General features: G+C 41.1%; 1 protein-coding gene across 1 annotated transcript in view; it reads left to right on the top strand.

Annotated features, from left to right (window-relative positions):
• Nucleotides 1-1,541: 1,541 nt before the first annotated feature.
• The window catches only part of LOC138959655 (transmembrane channel-like protein 7), a 48,032-nt gene continuing 43,100 nt past the window's right edge, over nucleotides 1,542-6,473 (top strand). Inside the window, exon 1 of the mRNA XM_070331232.1 lies at nucleotides 1,542-1,790. The gene's annotated coding sequence lies outside the window, so the exon portion shown is untranslated. The remainder of the gene's footprint in view (nucleotides 1,791-6,473) is intronic.

Below are 6,473 nucleotides of genomic sequence, written 5' to 3'. Positions count from 1 at the left end.
TGATAAGCAAAACGAGGAACCAAGACAAAGACTAACTTGAGCATGTGTTGACATTTAAGAAAAAGGGAACATTTGTCTCAGTTAATCACAAAAAAATACAAATTGTTCACCAAGGAAGTTGTTTGTGCATTCAGAAATTCACGAAATCACTGGGCGTAAAATCACTTTGAAAAAAAGTTCCAAAAGCAGTGTTGCGTGTAAATTTTCGGAGATAATAAATTAGCAGAAAGCAGTAAGTCCACTTGCTGCTCTATGCCCTTTTCTCAGCCAGATATATCGACCAGGATATAATATGGCAGAAAACAGTAAGTCCAATGCTGCTTTTTGCCATTTTTTTAAAATAAGATTTAAGTCGGGATATAATTTGACAGAAAGCAGTATGTCCTCTTTCTGCCTTTTACCATTATTTTTGAGTGAATGAGTTTTGGGAATTAATTCGGCAAAAGGCAGTAAATCCACAAAAATCATTATTTCTAAGTGATGAATCAAATGAGGGTTTTAATATTCATAGCAGAAACGCACAATAATGCCCTACATGTTATCAGCAAACAAAAAAATCATTTAAAGCTTTTCATTCCAAAACAGTGATGCAAACAGAAAATGTCGATTTTCTCGAAACTATGTTTCATGGACTTGCTTCCTTCTGCCTTTACACGGCAGCACAGACACACACACACACACACACACACACACACGTGCACACACACACACAGACACACACTCACACACACACACACGCACACACACACACACACACACACTAACTGCACACACTAACACTAACACTAACACGTCAGTCGTCTCTAAGAGTGGGAATATCACACCCTAAAACACGACACAGTACTGTACAGGTGCTCTTTTACTGGGTAAGTAATTAATCAACACATCATATGATCACCCTAAGACAGAATGGCAAAACTTGGAACAGAGATCGCTTCTTTTCTCGCATAGAGTGAGGTTGAGGGGCCTTGGGTGGTAGCGAAGGGAGGGGGGGGGGGGGGGGGTCTACACAAAATAGATTGCAGGAGTAGGGAGAGGGGGGTGTAGTTCGTGAGCAAAAATGACGTTTTTAGATTTGATGACAGCACAGGGCATTCAAGCGACTCATTGTTTCGAGTCACGGCAGAAATTCGACCTCTCTAATGCACTCCTGTGGATATCCTCAACCCGGCCAACACCACCCCAACCCCAAGCCCACATCTCTTCCTCTAAATCCCCCCCCCCCCCCCCCCCCCCCCCCCCTCCGTCAAGTTTATGGGAGGGCCAAGCGAGGGGTAGGTATAAGCTACAGTGGAACCCCCCTTTTAAGACCCCCCAATTTAAGACTCCTCCCTCTTAAGACCTTGTTTTCACAGACTTTCTGTTCATAACCTCTGTAAAAGTACCCCTATTTTAAGATTCCCTCCTTTTGAAGACCCAATTTTCTATGATTTTTGGAGGTCTTAAAAGGGGGGTTCCACTGTATAGGTCTGTGGCAGGTACCCAGGGAGGGAAGCTAAGACAAACATAAGCCACTGCGTTCGTACCTTCTGCTAGCCTCGTGCTGTTTGCAGTGAAATCGAACCTACCTCTACGTCAGTAGGCTTTCTTGTTGGTTCATGGGATCTGACAGCGAAGGCTAAGTTTTCGTCAGTTCGGGTTTGCATTTCGCAATTTCAAGTTCTCGTGGATCTCTTCCGTCTCTGGGACAACTTGCATGGTCATTACTATTTGCTGTCTTCGTTTTTGTGAGTGTTTTTTTGCCGAGGACATCTTCGTTTGCTTCACTTTGAGGAGTTAACACATCACAGGTCAGTTTACGAAATATTTAAAAAAGAAACCAAGTTTAAAACGCACCGTGTCCCGTTTTCATGTGTAGAAAATGCATACCGTAAAATCCCTAGCATAAGCCCACCCCCCCTGTGCACAGATTTAGGGCAAAATTGGGGGGTGGGCGTTTGCTAGGGATAGACCCCTTTGCACAAAGTAAGTTTTGTGCTCAACCGTGTAATTGAGTGAATACAAACCCCGAAAGCATGTAAGTTAGGTCGTGTGAGTAGAAGTGAAGGAAAAAATAAAAAAAGGACTTTCAGGCAAAGAAGGCCAACCATGAGAGAGAGAGAGAGAGAGAGAGAGAGAGAGAGAGAGAGAGATAAAGAGAGAGAGAGAGAGAAAGAGAGAGAGAGAGAGAGAGAGAGACTGGCTCTTCTGAAAACAACACGAGCATAGTCATTCATATAAATTTATAAAGTAAAAAGAAAATCGCCAGACCTTTGCAAGGACAAACAATAACAACACAATTCCGGGAAAAAGAAACTTGATGAAATGTCGAAATGTCAACACCAATGAAGCCCTTTCTTTCTGTACAGGGAAGAAATTACACGATCGTCTTTGGAAATGAAACGTTAACTGAACTTGGATTTTGTCTTCAAAAGGCCCAATCTTTCTGAGAAAGAAAAACCCACAAACTTAGGAAAAAAAGAGAAGAGAAACTCGAAAAAACATGAACGATGGGTGGGAGTGAGGAGAGGGGACAAAGAATAAGAAAAAAAGGAAAGAAACACGAAAAGGTAAAGAAGGGGGAAAAGATGACTTTTAGAACAGTCTGCACAAATCCTAGTGAAAGTGAGCCTATAGTCTCTTTGAAAAAAGCAGGGTGGGCGTTTGCTAGGTAGTTACCCCTGTGCACAACTTTTGGCCCAAAGTGGGGGGTGGGCGTTTGCTAGATGGTGGGCTTATGCTAGGGATTTTACGGTAGTAGCATGATCAAGCAAGGAGACCGACTGCAATAAAATTCAAAGATGATGGCGTACCTGGTATTTTTAAATAATAGCTCTGGATACCTACTCGAAGTTCACAGTAAACGTTTCTTTGCAGTTTGGTATTTTGTTGTTGTTGATGATGATGTAGTTGTCGTTGTTTTGTGTGTGGTTGTGTTGGTTTTAACGATGTTTTGTGTAGTTTTTATACGTTCATTGTATGTACATTATGATCAAGTGAAAACAACAAGCCTGCTGCTCATGGCGGTCCGGTCCATCAAAATAAACTTACAATCAGAAATAATTGAGAAAATGGCAGACAGTCAGGTTATTACATAAGTTGCAAAAACATTCAATCAGTTTAACACAAAATATCTTCCAAATTTAGAAGAGGAAGAAAACCACACACACGCACAGAATGAAGAGAAAAAAAAAACACAAAAACGGTGGTAGTGGTGGTGGCGGAGGTGGTGGTGGTGGTGGTGGTGTTGTTCATTGTTATTCTTTACCGATTTACCTTATTCATACTAAAATCAACCGGTAACTTTGTAATCGAGGGATCGGTCTGTTTCGGTTCTCGCCTGAGCATTTTGATTCGGCAATCACTGATGACGGACGCTTTGTCAGAACTCTTTTTTTTTAAACGCTGCGTATTTTTTATCATTTATTGTGTGGGGATGATTGTTGGTGAAACTAGGACGAATGTTAGGGAAACTAGAAAGGAAGAAGGAAGGAAAGAAAGAAAGAAATAAAGAAAGAAAGATAGATAGATAGAAAGAAAGAAAGAAAAAAAGGAAGAAAGAAAGAAAAAAAGAAAGAAAGAAAGATAGAAGAAAAGGAAGAAAGAAGTGAAGAAAGAACACAAGAAAGACAGAAAGAAAAAAAGAAAGAAAGAAAGAAAGAAAGAAAGAAAGAAAGAAAGAAAGAAAGAAAGAAAGAAAGAAAGAAAGAAAGAAAGAAAACAAAAGAAAAAAAAGGGAAAGAAAGATTGAAAAGATTCTTTTTTTTTTTACTGGCATGGCAGGCGGACTATTTTCAGCAGAATCCCTCTCCAATTCGTATTGAAATACAGAAGAAACACACCATCCGCTCCTTCCGCTGTGAACAATAGATCAAGTACATTTTACAACGAAAATCACTTTCTCTCAGCCAGAAAGGGTTCGCCTCAATGTATTCAGGTTGAAAACAAAAATCAATTCCGCGACTATTTTCATAACAGCTTTCGTATTCAATCTGAAATGTTTGACTTTTTTAATTTTTTAAAAGCAAAAGAGAGAGAGAGAGAGAGAGAGAGAGAGAGAGAGAGAGAGAGAGAGAGAGAGACAGACAGACAGACAGACAGACAGACAGACAGACAGACAGAGAGACAGGGAGAGAGAGAGAGGGAGAGAGAGAGGGAGAGGATGAGAGCGAGAGAGAGAGAGAGAGAGAGGGAGAGGATGAGAGCGAGATAGAGAGAGAGAGCGAGTGAGAGAGAGAGAGAGAGAGAGAGAGAGAGAGAGAGAGAGAGAGAGAGAGAGAGAGAGAGAGAGAGAGAGAGAGCTTTCACGTGTATGTTTTCACACTTTTAGCTTAAAAAGCTGCGCTATTTCTAATGTGCTTTAACTAAAGTACACAACAGTATGTTTACTTGCTCTTGAAAGTACGGAGTCACATTACATGCAGTTGTTTCCCTTTTCGTGCTGTAATTATATAGACCCACTTCTTCTTTCCGGCCTGTCGTGTCAGCTAGTTACTGACCTGAGATCGAGAAAACTTTTTAACCAACCAATGTTCCGCGTTTGCTTATCGAGGAAGTTGAAAACGGATCCCTTTTTAGTTCACTTCAGGCATCGAGTGATTCCCTTCTCTTTTTCCTGCTTAAGTTCTTTCTTCAAGGTGTTACCAAAATAGCTGCTGTGGATCGAACTACACACTTTTAACCTCACATGCAGACACATATATACCCGCCCGCAAATGTATAAACTCATGTTCACATTCGCTGATGCAGACCCACAACCATCAGAATCAGACACAAAAGCACCGACAGACAGACAGACAGGCAGACAGACAGACGGACGGGAAGACGGACAGGCACAAAGGTAGACAGACAGACAGAAAGACTGACAGAAAGACAGACCAGCAGAGAAATTATTATGCATGCACGTTTGCAAACATACCTATCAAATCCACCCATATCCCACTCCCAAACATACTCTTTTTACATTTAGTCAAGTTTTGACTAAATGTTTTAACATAGAGGGGGAATCGAAACGAGGGTCGTGGTGTATGTGTGTGTGTGTGTGTGTATGTGTGTGTGTGTGTGCGTGCGTGCGTGCGTGCGTGTAGAGCGATTCAGACCAAATTACTCGGCCGATCTTTATGAAATTTTACATGAGAGTTCCTGGGATTGATATCCCCGAACGGTTTTTTCCTTTTTTCGATAAATGTCTTTGATGACGTCATATCCGGCTTTTCGTGAAAGTTGAGGCGGCACTGTCACGCTCTCATTTTTCAACCAAATCGGTTGAAATTTTGGTCAAGTAGTCTTCGACGAAGCCCGGACTTCGGTATTGCATTTCAGCGTGATGGCTTAAAAATTAATTGATGACTTTGGTCATTAAAAATCTGAAAATTGTAAAAAAAAATAACAAATTATAAAACGATCCAAATTTACGTTTATCTTATTCTCCATTATTTTCTGATTCCAAAAACATATAAATATGTTATATTTGAATTAAAAACAAGCTCTGAAAATTAAAAATATAAAAATTATTATCAAAATTAAATTTTCCAAATCAATTTAAAAACACTTTCATCTTATTCCTTGTCGGTTCCTGATTCCAAAAACATATAGATATGATATGTTTGGATTAAAAACACGCTCAGAAAGTTAACACGAAGAGAGGTATAGAAAAGCGTGCTATCCTTCTCAGCGCAACTACTAAACCGCTCTTCTTGTCAATTTCACTGCCTGAGCGGTGGACTGACGATGCTACGAGTATACGGTCTTGCTGAAAAATTGCATTGTGTTCAGTTTCATTCTGTGAGTTCGACAGCTACTTGACTAAATGTTGTATTTTCGCCTTACGCGACTTGTTATTTTATTTTTTTATGTTTTTATTCATGTATAAATTATCGTGTACTCCGTCCTTGTTCAAATCATAGGCTGATTCGGTTGACCAAAGAGTGACAAGTCATGATGTCGCATTCATGAGATGGGGTCCATTGTATGTGATCTTAATCATACAGATGATTCCTGAGGATATGGGTTTCGAAAGTTTCGGGGGTTAAATTTAAACTCCAAGAACTCTCGGAGATAGAAAGCACCTGCACTGACCACACATGCAGACGACAAAACAGATGGACAAACAGACAGACAGACAGACAGACAGGCAGACAGGCAGGCAGACAGACAGACTTCTCCCAAAACACACCCAAGCACACACACACACACACGCACAAGCGCACGAACACACTGGCACACACACAGACGCACACACACATACGTACGTACACGCACACTCGCACACACACACACACACACACACACACACACACACACACACACACACACACACACAGGACCTGAAACGTGACAACAACGCCCTGAACGCCCGAAATAAAACACTTGGATCGAAGACACGTTCTTTATACGCGTGTTTCCTGGCCCCACTTCACCACAGTAAACACTGCTCAGACAACATGGTCCTTGCAGGGTCAGTGACGTCACTGCTGGTGCACAGGCGTGGAATT

Source organism: Littorina saxatilis, linkage group LG2, assembly GCF_037325665.1.
Source record: "Littorina saxatilis isolate snail1 linkage group LG2, US_GU_Lsax_2.0, whole genome shotgun sequence".
Classification (NCBI taxonomy): domain Eukaryota; kingdom Metazoa; phylum Mollusca; class Gastropoda; order Littorinimorpha; family Littorinidae; genus Littorina; species Littorina saxatilis.
This window is presented reverse-complemented; position numbering and strand designations above follow the sequence as displayed.